Source organism: Salvelinus sp. IW2-2015, linkage group LG27 (assembly GCF_002910315.2).
Source record: "Salvelinus sp. IW2-2015 linkage group LG27, ASM291031v2, whole genome shotgun sequence".
In the NCBI taxonomy this organism is placed as follows: Eukaryota; Metazoa; Chordata; class Actinopteri; order Salmoniformes; family Salmonidae; genus Salvelinus; species Salvelinus sp. IW2-2015.
In genome coordinates this window covers 21,672,177-21,690,748 of record NC_036867.1, presented here as the reverse complement: position 1 = coordinate 21,690,748, position 18,572 = coordinate 21,672,177, and the positions used below count along the sequence as shown (strand labels likewise).

General features: G+C 38.7%; 1 long non-coding RNA gene across 1 annotated transcript in view; it reads right to left on the bottom strand.

Moving 5' to 3' along the window:
- The window catches only part of LOC139023104 (uncharacterized), an 89,128-nt gene that overhangs the window by 31,692 nt on the left and 38,864 nt on the right, over positions 1-18,572 (bottom strand). The window contains exon 2 of the long non-coding RNA XR_011474252.1: positions 16,270-16,327. This is a non-coding gene — a long non-coding RNA (uncharacterized lncRNA). The remainder of the gene's footprint in view (positions 1-16,269; positions 16,328-18,572) is intronic.

Here is an 18,572-nt window from a genome sequence, read left to right as displayed (position 1 = left end):
ATATTACATACCGTAGAATGATAAATCATGCATTTATTATTTTCAAGCTAACCAAAAGCATTTAGCTACGAACGCCTGTTCTCACCATTGTCAGTTGAATTAATCTAACTTTCTTTCATGGCAACTCATAAGCAGGCCATGCCATATTTGTTTCATAGTCGATATTTACTCATATTTCATGACAGTGTAATGGTTAGCTTTTTTCACGTCTAAAAGTTACATTATCTTCAAAATGTTTGTCCTCGTGTGTCTGTTTTTCAGCAAAAAGTACTCTGTAGCCACTTAGTGTGGACACCAGGTGAGACCACACACACACACACACAAAAACAGTCTCTTCTTCACTTCATCCCTCTCCCCCTTCTCCCTAAATCCTCTTGGATATATCAGCTGTTTTGGTGAACCCCTCCAGCATCTGACCTGGCTGACACAGAGGGCAAAGCATGATCATAGGTGAGAGGTAATTTGGCCAGGTCAACAGGAAGCATTATTAAAGAGATGCTTTACATTGAAATACAGATCGAGCTGTAGTAGTCCCAGAGTTAATGATCCAAGGTCAGTTTTGCATTTCACCTCCTGATGATTATGATGACTGACGGTGTTAGAATAAAAAACAAGGCTGAATCATGCTCTCTCTCTATCCATCTGTCTCTCGTCTGCAAGTATGTTTTGATGTGAGAGAGGAAGCCAGTCCCGTTTCGGGCCAACTGGGGCCCAAGGCTGGTTAGGAGACATCGATAGAGACACTGTAATTGGGATGAACTGAGAGAATATTAGGGTAGCAATGTAATTCATTAATCATATGCTGTCTGCCTCTGTTCTTACCTCTTTCCCTTTCTGTCTTCTACACCTCTCTCCCCACCTCGTCTTTCTTCCTCATTTTATAATGCACACCATATGCGCGTTCAAGTACAGATTGAACTTGTATTTATAATATAATATTACAATTATCATAATTATAACGCATGTATTATGCATTTATAACACCTGGATTATGAACTTCTTTCAATAAAGTGTTTCACATTCTCCACTGGTTGAAATTAAGTATCTCATTGAAATACTATCTTGTCTCCTCAGATTAATGCAGATGAAGGGAGTTAGATATGCATAGATTGTTTCTGTATATATGAATTACAGATCCGCCTTTACTTAAATCATGTTTCTAGTCTAATGCATAGTTACAATGTGTAATCATTGATGTCCCAGGAGCAGGAGTGGTAAACACTGCTGAAGTGTACAATTGTAAAACATACATGCAGACACAGCATCATTCAAAGAATTGAGTTTGACTCACCTGGTATTGGATTTGACTGAAAATTAATGTCTCACTGAGATTCATACCTAAACCGCACCTTTATTTGCCAAGAGTACATGATCAGTGAATATATTCAATGTACAGGCTGCAATGTGGGGATCCATGCGTGGTAATAACTACAGAACATGTATAGTTGAGGTTCATATACACTTAGGTTGGAGTCATTAAAACTGGTTTTGGCAAGTTGGTTAAGGACATCTACTTTGTACATGATAAAAGTCATTTTTCCAACAATTGTTTACAGGCAGATTATTTCACTTATAATTCACTGTATCACAATTTCAGTGGGTCAGAAGTTTACATACTGTAAATTGACTGTGCCTTGAAACAGCTTGGAAAATTCCAGAAAATTATGTCATGGCTTTAGAAGCTTCTGATTAGAGGTGTACCTGTGGATGTATTCAAGACCTACCTTCAAACTCAGTGCCTCTTTGCTTGACATCATGGGAAAATCAAAAGAAATCGGCCAAGACCTCGGAAAAAAAGATGTAGACCTCCACAAGTCTGGTTCATCCTTGGGAGCAATTTCCAAATGCCTGAAGGTACCACGTTCATCTGTACAAACAATAGCACACAAGTATAAACACCTTGGGACCACGCAGCCGTCATACTGCTCAGGAAGGAGACACGTTCTGTCTCCTAGAGATGAACGTAGTTTGGTGCGAGAAGTGCAAATCAATCCAAGATCAACAGCAAAGGACCTTGTGAAGATGCTGGAGGAAACAGGTACAAAAGTATTTATTTCCACAGTAAAACGAGTTCTATGTCGACATAACCTGAAAGGCCGCTCAGCAAGGAAGAAGCCACTGCTCCAAATCCGCCATAAAAAAAGCCAGACTACGGTTTGCAACTGCACATGGGGACAAAGATCGTACTTTTTGTAGAAATGTCCTCTGGTCTGATGAAACATAAATAGAACTGTTTGGCCATAATGACCATTGTTATGGTTGGAGGAAAAAGGGGGAGGCTTGCAAGCCGAAGAACACCATCCCCAACAGTGAAACACGGGGGTGGCAGCATCATGTTGTGGGGGTGCTTTGCTGTAGGAAGGACTGGTGCACTTCACAAAATAGATGACATAATGAGGAATGTGGATATATTGAAGCAATAGCTTAAGACATCTGTCAGGAAGTTAAAGCTTGGTCGCAAATGGGTCTTCAAAATGGACAATGACCCCAAGCATTCTTCCAAAATTGTGGCAAAATTGCTTAAGGACAACAAAGTCAAGGTATTGGAATGGCAATCACAAAGCCCTGACCTCAATCCTATAGAATAGTTGTGGGCAGAACTGAAAAAGCGAGCAAGGAGGCCTACAAACCTGACTCAGTTACACCAGCTCTGTCAGGAGGAATGGGCCAAAATTCGCCCAATTTATTGTGGGAAGCTTGTGGAAGGCTACCCGAAACGCTTGACACAAGTTAAACAATTAAAAAATTCTCTCTACTATTATTCTGAAATTTCACTTTCTTAAAATTAAGTGGTAATCCTAACTGACATAAGACAGGGAATTTTTACTTCGTTAATTTCAGGAATTGTGAAAAACTGAGTTTAAATGTATTTGGCTAAGGTGTATGTAAACTTCTGACTTCAACTGTATATTGGACTTGGATCCTTGGCACAATGAAGTTATTATATTCTACTCTATTCACAGGCTTCATTCATGCCATTCAGACTTGAAGTTGATATAACAACTATGATAGCTAAGGTTCATAGATTGGTATGAATATTAGTTCTGAACCTAATGTTTTAGGGTCCATACACAGATCGGCTACATACTGTAGCTAGCTACACATCCATAGGCATACTGTTATTTTTATCCTCCACAACACAATGAGCAAGTAAATTGTTAGCTAGCTATGCTACTTCAGCTGCATTGCAAGGCAAGCTTACACAATTGTACATTCAATTTGCAGTAAATGCTTTAGCTAGCTAGATTCTTTACATCCACTGTTTCCAAGATGACAGCCTGGTTTGCTGGTTTTCCCAGGAGTCCCTAAAACATTAAACAACACGAATTAAAATGTCATACTGTTTTCATGTCATAACATCAGCTAGATAGCTGGCTAATGTTAGCTAGTCAGTTTTTTTTAAATAAATTGCAACCCCCTTGTGGTGGTCTGGAGCAATGAAGCTGTGACGCTGGGTCCCACGGTGTATGCTCGCAAGGAACCAGTATAGCTGTGTTGTTGGCTAGCTCCTATGAACAACAGTGCCCTGACGAGTGAGCACATTTTCTACGCCAGGCATAATCACGGCTTATTAGCTCAATGTTATGGATGTATCCAAATAAATGTCTCTAGAAAACACCTTAAACAACTGCAAATGCGACGACCAGCATCCCGGAGTCGCCTCTTCACTGTTGACGTTGAGACTGGTGTTTTAAAGAAGCTGTAGGTTGAGGACTTGAGGCGTCTGTTTCTCAAACTAGACACTAATGTACTTGTCCTCTTGCTCAGTTGTGCACCGAGACCACCCACTCCTCTTTCTATCTGGTTAGAGCCAGTTTGCGCTGTTCTGTGAAGGGAGTTGTACACAGCGTTGTACGAGACCTTCAGTTTCTTGGCAATTTCTCGCATGGAATAGCCTTCATTCCTCAGAACAAGAATAGACTGATGAATTTCAGAAGAAAGTTTTGTTTCTAGGCATTTTGAGCCTGTAATCGAACCCACAAATGCTGATACTCCAGATACTCAACTAGTCTAAAGAAGGCCAGTTATTTTCCGTTTTCAGCTGTGCTAACATAATTGCAAAAGGGATTTCTAATGATCAATTAGCCTTTAAAAATGATACATTTGAATTAGCTAACACAACGTGCCATTGGAGCACAGAAAATATGGTTGCTGATAATGCGCCTCTGTACGTCTATGTAGATATTCCATTAAAGAAAATATGTCGTTTCCAGCTCCAATAGTCATTTACAACATTAACAATGTCTACACTGTATTTATGATCAATTTGATGTTATTTTAATGGACCAAAAATGTGCTTTTCCTTAAAAAAAAGAAATTTCGAAGTGACCCCAAACCTTTGAATGGTAGTGTATATCTGGGCTTGGTCCCTGAATATTACGTATCAGATTGCTATATAAATATACCAAAATCAAGTTTAATGCATGGTATGAATGCATTGGACAATAGAGTTGTTCACTCCTGCCTCTTTTAAACTGTTTGAATGTCACAACCAGATGATATTTTAGAAAATTGCCCCTATTAAGGAGACCGAGGCTTGCTGAAATGAATACTTATGGCCCACTCTTAGTGATTAACCCTCATCTTACATTGCATTCACTATTTATGGCTCTAAGGTGTGTCATGTTTCTATGGATACCCAGGGACTTGTCATGCAGAGCATTTATTCTGTAGTCCAGTGAAGTGGTCTTTATGGTGGCCATGTGGTCTGATCTATTAGAAGTCCAGAGATAATGATCAATGAAATAAATCTGAGTCATGTAAAAAAGTTGAATATCTAGGAGAGAGAGGGTAAAACATTGCCGTGTGCATACATACGTACATCTGATGCAGATTGTCATCCATTGGCTTCAATCTCATGATTTATGAATGCTTGTTTTACATGCTCTCCTATATAAATACTGTATGTCATCTATTGTATTGCTGTCTGCCTACAACTATATATTTGCAACTTTACTGCAAGTTTACATTTTCAAAAGGGGTTCTCAGTGCATGTTAGAAAGTCAATATTTAATGTGCTTGGGAAAGCATCATAAATCTCTAAGGCACTCATCAATTTTCTTCAATGGCAGTCCAAACCACTCAGTGGGTGAAAAAGCTGACACTCTCTTTGACTGGGTGCAGATTGGAAATTCTCTGGCAATGGATTCCTCTGACTTCTCACTCATTTATCAAGCTCATATTTCCTTTCTGAGATTTCAGGGGTCGAAGATATTCAGCAGCACTGAATGTATTTTCTCTAGTACATTTAATAAATTGTTATGTACTGTTGGATTTGTGTCAAAAAATGATTAGTCAATGTCTATCTGAGAGAGAGAGAGATTTTACCAAATTACCGTGCAACGGACCACCTATTCACCCTGCACACCTTAATTAACAAACAAACAAACCAAAATTAAAGCAAAGTCTTCTTGTAATTTGTTGATTTAAAAATAGCTTTCGACTCAATTTGGCACGAGGGCCTGCTATACAAATTGATGGAAAGTGGTGTTGGGGAAAAACATACGAAAAACAAAATCCATGTACACAAACAAGTGTGCGGTTAAAATTGGCAAAAAACACACATTTCTTTCCACAGGGCCGGGGGGTGAGACAGGGATGCAGCTTAAGCCCCACCCTCTTCAACATATGTATCAACGGATTGTCGAGGGCACTGGAACAGTCTACAGCATCCGGCCTCACCCTACTAGAATCTGAAGTCAAATGCCTACTGTTTTCTGATGATCTGGTTATTCTGTCCCCAACCAAGGAGGGCCTACAGCAGCACCTAGATCTTCTTCACAGATTCTGTGAGACCTGGGCCCTAACAGTAAATCTCAGTAAGACAAAAATAACGGTGTTCCAAAAAAGTTCCAGTTCCCAGGACCACAAATACAAATTCCATCTAGACACCGTTGCCCTAGAGCACACAAAAAATTATACATATTTCGGCCTACAAATCAGCGCCACAGGTAACTTCCACAAAGCTGTGAACAATCTGAGAGACAAGGCAAGAAGGGCCTTCTATGCCATCAAAAGCAACATCAAATTCGACATACCAATTAGGATCTGGCTAAAAATACTTGAATCAGTTATGGAACCCATTACCCTTTATGGGTTTGAGGTTTGGGGTCCGCTCACCAACCAAGAATGCACACAATGGGAGAAACACCAAATTGAAACTCTGCATGCAGATTTCTGCAAAAATATCCTCTGTGTACAATGTAAAACATCAAATAATGCATGCAGAGCAGAATTAGGCCGATACCCGCTAATGATCAAATTCTACAACCACCTAAAAGGAAGCAATTCCCAAACCTTCTATAACAAAGTCATCACCTACAGAACAATAAACCTGGAGAAGAGCCCCCTAAGCAAGCTGATCATGGGGCTCTTTTCACAAACACAAACAGACCCCACAGAGCCCCAGGACAGCAACACAATTAGACTCAACCAAATCATTTGAAAACAAAAAGATTATTACTTGACTGAATATCATTTACAAAAAAAACAGAAAACAAGAACGCTATTTGGCCCTAAACAGAAAACCTGACCACTGTGACTGACCCAAAATGAAGGAAAGCTTTGACTATGTACAGACTCAGTGAGACTTGCAATTGAGAAAGGCCGCCGAAGGCAGACCTAGCTCTCAAGAGAAGACAGGCTATGTGCACACTGCCCACAAAATGAGGTGGAAACTGAGCTGCACTTCCTAACCTTCTGCCAAATGTATGACCATATTAGAGACACATATTTCCCTCAGATTACACAGACCCACAAAGAACTTGAAAACAAATCCAATTTTGATAAATTCCCTTATCTATTGGGTGAAATACCACAGTGTGCAATCACAGCAGCAAGATTGGTGACCTGTTGCCACAAGAAAGGGCAACCAGTGAAGAACAAACACCATTGTAAATACAACCTATATTTATGTTTATTTATTTTCCCTTTTGTACTAACTATTTGCACATCGTTACAACACTGTATATATACATAATATGACATTTGAAATGTCTTTATTCTTTTGGCACTTTTGGAAGTGTAATGTTTACTGTACATTTTTTCTTCTTTATTTCACTTTTGTTTATTATCTATTTCACTTGCTTTGGCAATGTAAACATACGTTTCCCATGCCAATAAAGCACTTAAATTGAAATTGAATTCAAAACATACTGTAGAGAAAGAGACGCAGAGAGAGAGAGAAGAGCAGAGGCAGAGAGAGAGAGAGAAACAGGGAGAGATCCACAAAGAATTTGAAAACAAACCCAACTTTGATAAACTCCCATATATCTATTGGGGGAAAAACCACAGTGTGCCATCACAGTGAAATAAATCTGGAATGGGGATGCTACATTTCAACATGTGAAAACATGATCCCATGTGAGATAAATGTGACAACATGGTGTTGTAAAATCTTAACATGTAATACCATGATAGTACACGTGATAACATTTGAGCACATGTAAAAACCCAGGTGTCAAATGTAATTTAGAATATTTTACCTTGAAAGGCATAATTTACATTCATTAAATTTGAACAGTCATGGTCCGCTGGGAAGTCCCCAAGGCTGTTTTTAGAAAGTTGTGTCATGCACCCCTGGAGGTTTTGTCTAGTTGCGGTGAGAATATGGTAAATTTACAACTAGCTAATGGATTTTTACATCTAAATGTAGGTGTTAATCCCCGGAGCCGATGTTCATGTACCCTCTAATTAGTGTAATAAAGAAATCCCCATCAAAATCTGTCTGTTTATTAAGCTAGGGATATCTGAATTTTTGCATGGGGTGCGTCTCAATCCACCATATCTGCCAATGGCAGTCATCCGCATCTGGAGTGGAAAGTGGCCAAGCTATTGTGGTGTTGTCAGAACATGAGGTGTCATGAAAACCAGTCTTTTTCCAAAACATCTGTAGCGTCCGAATAGTTTGGCCTACAAACTAATATGACCACTCCATGGAATGATGAGACTCTGACGAACATGTACACCTCTAGGATGCTCACAAGCTTCACAAGACTCGTCTGAAGGTAGCCTGCATCCAATTAAAGAAAATGAATGAAAGTATACACTGAGTGTACAAAACATTAAGCACACATTCCTAATATTGAGTCCCGTCCCCCCTTTTGCCCTCAGAACAGCCTCATTTCGTTGGGGCATGGACTATACAAGCTGTCAAAAGCGTTCCACAGGAATGCTGGCCCATGTTGATTCCAATTCTTCCCCCAGTTGTGTCAAGTTGTCTGGATGTCCTTTGAGTGACGGACCATTCTTGATACATGGGAAACAGTTGAGCGTGAAAAACTCAGCAGTGTTGCAGTTCTTGACACAAACCGGTGCTTTTGGCACCTACTGCCATACCCCGTTCAAAGGAACTTAAACTTTTTCTTGCCCATTCACCCTCTGTATGGCACACAAACACAATCCATGTCTGAATTATCTCAAGGCTTAAAAATACTTCTTTAACCTTTTGTCAATAGGGGGAGCTGTTAGCATTATTTTTTTTTTTACATTTCCAAATTAAACTGCCTCGTACTCAATTCTTGATCGTACAATATGCATATTATTGTTATTATTGGATAGAAAACAGTCTATAGTTTCTATAGGAGTTGAAATTTTGTCTCTGAGTGGTACAGAACAATTTCTACAGCACTTTTCATGACAGGGTTCAGATTTCAGAAATTTTTTACCTCGATCTGGGTCTGTTTATAAGGCCACAGTGAATGCTATGAAGGAACCGACACTGCTACGTCTTCCTCTGGGTGTCTGTACGTCATCACGTTTCAATGAAATCGATGGGACGTTCACAGCCATTACAAAAGACCAAAATGTACAGAGACCCTCTTTCTCAATGTGCGCTCAAGCTTGAAGGCCATCGGACCTGTCTCGTTCCAAATCGTTTTCTAACCAGGAATATTTTCCGGTCATGTTTTCAGTCGTTATAGTTGTTAAAAACATCATAATGTAGTGAATTTGAACGTTTTATATCAATTTATATCCGTTTAGTGCGATTTTGAGGAATTTTTTGTTGTGCGTTCTGAAAGTTTGGACACACGTTTTAGGGAGTCGGTCGTTGGTGATGGACATTTCGAAGGACAGAGGACATCTATCGACCAAAAGACGTTTATAACATAGAAAGGATACATTGCCCAAGAATATGATGGAAGAACAGCTCAAATAAGCAATATTTATATGATAACCGGTGTTTCTGTCGAAATATTTTAAACGCATCATTCGCCATTTTGTTTGGTATAGCTTCACTTGGCCAACCCTGTATTGAAAAGTAAGGATAATTTTAAAAATGTAAATCCGGCGGTTGCATTAAGAACTAATTTGCTTTCGATTCCTGTAAACCCTGTATTTTTTAGTCAAGTATATGATTAGCTTTCAATTAAACTAGATCACTCTGATAGATGACGTCAGACATATTGAGGCTGATTCCTAGTATTTTTTATGTGTAACCACGGTTTTGTTATGGCTAAATATGCACCTTTTCGACAAACTGTATATGTATATTGTAAAATGATGTTACAGGAGTGTCATCGGAAGAATTCTGAGAAGGTTAGTGAAAAAATTAATAATTTTGGCGGTGATTACGTTATAGCGCTCTTGGCTGGAATGATGCTCTGGGAACGTTTGTTCATGTGGTATGCTAACTTATCGATTTATTGTGTTTTCGCTGAAAAACGCTTAGAAAATCTGAAATATGGTCTGAAATCACAAAGACTGGGTCTTTCCATTGCTATGCTTTGTCTATTTTTAAATTGTTTATGATGAGTAAATTGGTCATACACGTTGCTCTATTAGTAATTCTAGTCGATTTGTGATGGTGGGTGCAATTGTAAACTGTGATTTCTACCTGAATATGCACTTTTTTCTAACAAAAACTATCCTATACATGAAATATGTTATCAGACTGTCATCTGAAGAGGTTTTTTCTTGGTTAGTGGATATAATATCTTTAGTTGAGCCGAATTGGTGATAGCACTGAAGGAGTAAGAAACTGATGGAGTTAGAATAGTGGTGTATTTTGCTAACGTGTTTAGCTAATAGATTTACATATTTTGTCTTCCCTGTAACACATTTTAAAAATCTGAAATGGTGGCTTTATTCACAAGATCTGTATCTTTCATCTGGTGTCTTGGACTTGTGATTTAATGATATTTAGATGCTACTATCTACTTTTGAAGCTATGCTAGGTATGCTAATTAGTGTGTGGGGGGTGGGGGGTGCTCCCGGATCCGGGTTTCTGAGGCAGTAAAAGTTAACCTGTCTCATCCCCTTCATCTACACTGATTGAAGTGGATTGAACAATAGACATAAAAGATATTATAGCTTTCAGCTGGATTCACTTGGTCAGTCTAAGTCATTGAAAGAGCAGGTGTCCTTCATGTTTTGTACACTCAGTGTATATGGAAGTAGTTTAGTGCCATTTTTTTATTTTTTTTATCACATAATTTCCTAATCTTTCTTATACAGTATCTCTCAGATGTAGGACAGAAACAAACTTTAAAACAAACTTCCTTTGAATTAAATGTCTTTCCATGTATGAATAATTTATTCAATGCATTTTTATGGATAAATAGTAGTTACCAAATCTTTAATTGGTACTGTATATATATAAACACATATATTTTATATACCTAAAGGGGTCTTAAAATTCATAATCAAATAGCTATATCATCCTTGGTATGACCATCTTAAAACAATTCCATATGTTAGCTATGTGTACCTCTGAAAGTACCTTATGTGTACCTTTGACCTTTTTGTACACCAGGGTACAACACTGTATTATAACAGTACTCTAATTTTTGAGAGAGTGTGGATATACAGTACCAGTCAACATTTTGGACACACCTACTCATTCAATTGTTTTTCTTTATTTTTTCGACATTGTAGAATAATAGTGAAGACATCAAAACTATGAGATAACACATATGGAATCATGTAGGAACCAACAAACCAACAAATGAAAATATATTTTAGATTCATCAAAGTACCCACACTTTGCCTTGATGACAGCTTTGCACACTCTTGGCATTCTGTCAACCAGCTTCATGGGGAATAATTTTCCAACAGTCTTGAAGGAGTTCCCACAAATGGTGAGAACGTGTTGGCTGCTTTTTGTTCACTCTGTGAACGGTTGCAATTTCAAATCCTGAGAGCATTTATACATATTTAGAGCTAGATTCTATCAGATCCGCGCTAGCTGCCAACCTTATAGCGGTTGTTTCGGTGTTGTCGCGGGTTGGAACTGCGTTAGAGCTGTCAAATCCACAAGTGTTTCCTGGCATTATTCCTGAAGCAAAAATTGACATTGGATGCACGGAGCTGCATTAAGAGAAATCCCATGCAGCCTTGTTTACAAGTTGGAACACTGGAATGTGATGTGTTTTGTATACCTTGATAAGGCTGATATATATCCTTATTATTTTCTTCAATGATTTTCAATTTAATGTCATTTTTATATAGTCTTCACTTTCTCGTTCTGAACTTGTAACGCGATTAGGACTGGTATGGCTTAGTGGCAATCACCACATGAGCCGCCTCTCACTGATTTGACAGCTCTAACAAAGTTACACCTCTGACACTGCCAAAATACTAGCTATGCAGGTGTCATGTCCCACGTGTTTATGGTTGACCTGATTGAACCTAGGCCTTAATGTCAAGTGTCCCTGAGCACTGCTACTTTTTAGTTAGTGTTGTCAGATAATCGCACAATTATTATTGCAATTAATTGCAATTCATCTGATCACTTTTCATATGCAAATTGCCATCATACCAACAGAGGCAGCAGACTTTGTTAAAATTAATATTTGTGTCATTCTCAAATCTTTTGGCCACGACTGTACATGTTGCTTCAGATAAAACATGTGATCATGTGATTTTACAAATACAGTAGTGGAAAAAGTACCCCATTTTCATAGTTGAGTAAAAGTAAAGATACCTTAAAAGAAAATATCTCAAGTAAAAGTGAAAATCACCCAGTAAAATATGTACTTGGTTAAAAGTCTAAAAGTATTTGGTTTGAAATGTGCTTAAGTATCAAAGTAAAAGTATAAACCATTAAACATGTCTTATATTAAGCAAACCAGATGACACAATTTATTTATATTTTTTTATTTACAGATAGCCAGGGGCACAGTTCAACACTCAGACATAATTTACAAACAAAGGATTTGTGTTTAGTGAGTCTGCCAGATCAGAGGCAGGAGGGATGACCAGGGATGTTCTATTGATAAGTGTGTGAATTAGACAATGTTCCTGTCTTGCTTAGCATTTAAAAGGTAAGAAGTACTTTTCGGTGTCAGGGAAAATGTAAGGAGTAAAAAATAAATTATTTTCTTTAGAATGTAGTGGAGAAAAAGTAAAAGTTGTCAAAAATATGATTAGTAAAGTACAGATACCCAAAAAAACGACTTACTGTAAGAAGCACTTTAACTTCTTGTGGCTGCAGGGGCAGTATTGAGTAGCTTGGATGAAAGGTGCACAGAGTAAACGGCCTGCTCCTCAGTCATAGTTGCTAATCTATGCATAGTATTATTAGTATTGGATAGAAAACACTCTGAAGTTTCTAAAACTGTTTGAATTATGTCTGTGAGTATAACAGAACTCATATGGCAGGCAAAAACCTGAGAACAAATCCAAACAGGAAGTGGAAATTCTGAGGCTGGTTGATTTTCAACCAAGAACCCGTTGAAATCACAGCGAGATATGAATGAGTTTGCACTTCCTACGGCTTTCACTAGATGGCAACAGTCTGTAGAACTTTGTCTGATGCCTCTACTATGAAGGGGAACGAATGAGAGGGGAATTAGTCATGTCTGCCATGACCTGACCATTCTTTGACCATGCGCGTTCACATGAGAGGGACCTCTGTTCCATCGCTCATCTGAAGTCAATGTAATTCTCCGGTTGGAACGCTATTCAAGATTTATGTTAACAATATTCTAAAGATTGATTCAATACATTGTTTGACCTGTTTCTACTGACTGTTACTGAACTTTTGGACATTTAGTCAGCTTTTAGGGAACGCGCTTCGTGATTTTGAAATTGTTTACCAAATGCGCTAACAAAAGTAGCTAACTGGAAATAAATAACGGACATTATCGAATAAATCAAGCATTTATTGTGGACCTGGGATTCCTGGGAGTGCATTCTGATGAAGATCATCAAAGGTAAGGGAATATTTATCATGTAATTTCTGGTTTCTGTTGACTCCAACATGGTGGCTAATTTGACTATTGTTCTGAGCGCCGTCTCAGATTATTGCATGGTTTGCTTTTTCCGTAAAGTTTTTTTGAAATCTGACACAGCGGTTGCATTAATGAGAGGTATATCTATAATTCCATGTGTATTATCATCTACATTTATGATGAGTATTTCTGTTGAATCGATGTGGCTATGCAAAATCACTGGATGTTTTTGGAACTAGTGAACGTAACATACCAATGTAAACTCAGATGTTTTGATATAAATATGAACTTTATCAAACAAAACATACATGTATTGTGTAACATGAAGTCCTATGAGTGTCATCTGATGAAGATCATCAAAGGTTAGTGATTCATTATTTATCTCTATTTGTGCTTTTTCTGACTCCTATCTTTGCCTAGAAAAATGACTGTGTTCGTCAGTGATTTGGCGGTGACCTAACATAATCGTTTGTGGTGCTTTCACTGAAAATCCTACTTGAAAGCGGACACTTTGGTGGGATTAACAACAAGATTACCTTTAAAATGGTATGAGACACATGTATGTTTGAGGAGTTTTAATTATGAGATTTCTGTTGTTTGAATTTGGCGCCCTGCACTTTCACTGGCTGTTGTCATATCGATCCTGTTACCAGGATTACAGCCATAAGAAGTTAAAGTATTTTTACTTAAGTAAACGTCCGTCTTTCAAAGATAATTCAGAAATGTCTAAATAACTTCACAGATCTTCATTGTAAAGGGTTTCCCATGCTTGTTCAATGAACCATAAACAATTAATGAACATGCACCTGTAGAACGGTCGTTAACTTCTTGGAACTATAGGGGGTGCTGTTCCGCATTAGCATATTTGGGTCTCCAAATTAAACTGCCTCGTGCTAAATTCTTGATCGTACAATATGCATATTATTGTTATTATTGGATAGAAAACACCTTCTAGTTTCTATAGAAGTTGGAATTCTGTCTCTGAGTGGTACAGAACAATTTCTACAGCACTTTTCATGACAGGGTTCAGATTTCAGAAATTTTTACCTCTGATCTGGAGTCTGTTTTTAAGGCGACAGTGAATGCTATGAAGAAACCGACACTGCCTACGTCTTCCTCTGGGTGTCTGTACGTCATCACGTTTGAATGAAATCGATGGACATTCACAGCCATTATAAGACAACAGTGTATAGGGACCCGCCCTTTCTCGTCGTGCGCCTGAAGCGTGAAGGCCATCGGACTTGCCTCGTCCAAATCGTTGTCTAACCAGCAATATTTCTCCGGTCATGTTTTCAGTCGTTATAGTTGTTAAAAACATCATCATGTAGTTAATTTGAACCGTTTTATAGCAATTTATATCCGTTTAGTGCGATTTTGAGGAATTTATTTGTTGTGCCTCTGAAACTTTGGACACGTTTTGGGTGTCGGTCGTTGGTGGTGGACATTTCGAAGGACAGAGGACATCTATCGACCAAAAGACGTTTATAACATAGAAAGGATACATTGCCCAAGAATCTGATGGAAGAACAGCTCAAAGTAAGCATATTTAATATGATAAATCGTGTTTCTGTCGAAATATTTTAAACGCATATTTCGCCATTTTGTTTGGTATAGCTTCACTTGGCGAACCTGTATTGAAAAGTAAGGATAATTTTAAAAATGTAAATCAGCTTTGCATTAAGAACTAATTTGTCTTTCGATTCCTGTCAACCCTGTATTTTTTAGTCAAGTATATGATTAGCTTTCAATTAAACTAGATCACTCTGATAGATGACGTCAGACATATTGAGGCTTGATTTCCTAGTATTTTTATTGTGTAACCACGGTTTTGTATGGCTAAATATGCACCTTTTCGAACAAACTGTATATGTATATTGTAAAATGATGTTACAGGAGTGTCATCGGAAGAATTCTGAGAAGGTTAGTGAAAAAATTAATATATTTTGGCGGTGATACGTTATAGCGCTCTTTGCTGGAATCGATGCTCTGGTAACGTTTGCACATGTGGTATGCTACCTTATCGATTTATTGTGTTTTCGCTGAAAAACGCTTAGAAAATCTGAAATATGGTCTGAAATCACAAGAACTGGGTCTTTCATTGCTATGCTTTGTCTATTTTTATGAAATGTTTTATGATGAGTAAATTGGTCATACACGTTGCTCTATCTAGTAATTCTAGTCGATTTGTGATGGTCGGTGCAATTGTAAACTGTGATTTCTACCTGAAATATGCACTTTTTTCTAACAAAAACTATCCTATACCATGAATATGTTATCAGACTGTCATCTGAAGAGGTTTTTTCTTGGTTAGTGGATATCAATATCTTAGTTGAGCCGAATTGGTGATAGCACCTGAAGGAGTAAGAAACTGATGGAGTTAGAATAGTGGTGTATTTTGCTAACGTGTTTAGCTAATAGATTTACATATTTTGTCTTCCCTGTAAAACATTTTAAAATCTGAAATGGTGGCTTTATTCACAAGATCTGTATCTTTCATCTGGTGTCTTGGACTTGTGATTTAATGATATTTAGATGCTACTATCTACTTGTGAAGCTATGCTGCTATGCTAATCAGTGTGTGGGGATGGGGGGTGCTCCCGGACCCGGGGTAGAGGCTCGTTAGAGGTTAAGACACTAACAGCTTACAGATGGTAGGCAATTAAGGTCACAATTATGAAAACTTAGGACACTAAAGAGGCCTTTCTACTGACTGAAAACACCAAAAGAAAGTGCCAAGGGTCCCTGCTCATCTGTGTGAAGTGCCTTAGGCATGCTGCAAGGAGGCATGAGGACTGCAGATGTGGCCAGGGCAAAAAATTGCAATGTCGTACTGTGAGACGCTAAGACAGTGTAAGGGAGACAGGACGGACAGCTGATCGTCCTCGCAGTGGCAGACCACGTGTAACAACACCTGACAGGATCGGTACATCCGAACATCACACCTGCGGGACCGGTACAGGATGACAACAACAACTGCCCGAGTTACACGAGGAACGCACAATCCCTCCATCAATGCTTAGAATGTCCGCAATAGGCTAGGAGAGAAGGCTTGGACTGAGGGCTTGTAGGCCTGTTGTAAGGCAGGTCCTCACCAGACATCACCGGCAACTACGTCGCCTACGGGCACAAACCCACAGTCGCTGGACCAGACAGGACTGGTAAAAAGAGCTCTTCACTGACAAGTCACGGTTTTGTCTCACCAGGGGTGATGGTCGGATTCGGGTTTATCGTCGAAGGAATGAGCGTTACAGAGGCCTGTACTCTGGAGCGGGATCAATTTGGAGGTGGAGGGTCCGTCATGGTATGGGGCAGTGTGTCACAGCATCATCGGACTGAGCTTGTTGCCATTGCAGGCAATCTCAACACTGTGCATTACAGGGAAGACATCCTTCTCCCTCATGCGGTACCCTTCCTGCAGGCTCATCCTGACGTGACCCTCCAGCATGAAAATGCGACCAGCCATACTGCTCGTTCTGCAAGACAGGAATGTCAGTGTAATGCCATGGCCAGCGAGGAGCCCGGATCTCATTCCCATTGAGCACATCTGGGACCTGTTGGATCGGAGGGTGAGGACTAGGTCCATTCCCCCCAGACATGTCTTTGAACTTGCAGGTGCCTTGATGGAAGAGTGAGGTAACATCTCACAGCAAGTACTGGCAAATATGGTGCATTCCATGAGGAGGAGATGCACTGCAGTACTTAACACTTCTTATGGCTGCAAGCCCGGTGTCGGTACACATATGACAACAGCCAGTCCAAGTGCAGGGCGCGAAATTCAAAATATATTTTTTCGAAATATTTAACTTTCACACATTAAAACCTGTTGAGGATAGAGGGTGCTATTTACACTTTGGGGGGAAATCGTGCCCAATTTAAACGGCCTCGTACTCAATTCTTGCTCGTACAATATGCATATTATTATTACTATTGGATAGAAAACACTCTCTAGTTTTCCGTTTGAATTTTGTCTGTGGGTAAAACAGAACTCATTTGGCAGCACACTTTGTGACCAGGAAGTGGAAAGTCTGAATTCAATGCTCTGTTTAAGGACCTGCCTATAAATGGGTATGATACGTATGACTATACGTGCACGTCATACACCTTCCCCTAGATGTCAAGAGGAAGTGAGAGAAGAAATGAGTTGATTATCTTGGCCTGAGATGGAATGAACCCTCTTGGAACGACGTGTCCTCCATTTTCGGTTTTCTGGAAGGCGCGTGGAGGGACCTGTAATTGCCTTCTGAAAAGCTGTCGTTACAGGCGAATACTATCTCCGGCTTTGATTTTATTTGATACATGTCACAATATCATCGTAAAGTATGTTTTTTCAATATAATTTTATTAGATTATTTAATTTTTTTCGGGACGTTTTGCGTTGTCTGTGTTTGTTGACGATGGAGAGTTTCAAGTGGACTTGTTAATGTGTGAAAGTTAAATATTTCTAAAAAATATATTTTGAATTTCGCGCTCTGCCTTTTCAGTGGAATGTGGGAGGAGTTCCGCTAGCGGAACCCCTGGGCCAGACAGGTTAACAAGTCCAATACAGCAAATGAAAGATAAACATCTTGTGAATCCAGCCAACATGTCCGATTTCTTAAATGTTTTACAGCGAAAACACCACGTATATTTGTTAGCTCACCACCAAATACAAAAAAGCACAGACATTTTTCACAGCACAGGTAGCTTGCACAAAACCAACCAAACTAACCAAGAACCAACCAAATTAAACCAAGAAACAACTTCATCAGATGACAGTCTTTATAACATGTTATACAATAAATCTATGTTTTGTTCGAGAAATTTGCATATTTGAGGTATAAATTATAGTTTTACATTGCAGCTACATTCGGAAATAGCACCGAAGCAGCTAGAACAATTACAGGACCAAATTGAAATTCCTAAATACTCATCATAAAACATTTATGAAAAATACATGGTTTACAGCAAATGAAAGACAAACATCTTGTGAATCAGCCAATATTTCAGATTCTTTAAGTGTTTTACAGCGAAAACACAATATAGCATTATATTAGCTTACTACAATAGCCAACCACACAACTACATTGATTCAAGGCAACAGTAGCGATAGCGACAAAACCAGCAAAAGATATTAATTATTTCACTAACCTTCATAAACTTCATCAGATGACAGTCCTATAACATCATATTACACAATACATACAGCGGGGAGAACAAGTATTTGATACACTGACAATTTTGCAGGTTTTCCTACTTACAAAGCATGTAGAGGTCTGTATTTTATCATAGGTACACTTCAACTGTGAGAGAAAGGAATCTAAAACAAAAATCCAGAAAATCACATTGTATGATTTTTAAGTAATTAATTTGCATTTTATTGCATGACATAAGTATTTGATACATCAGAAAAGCAGAACTGAA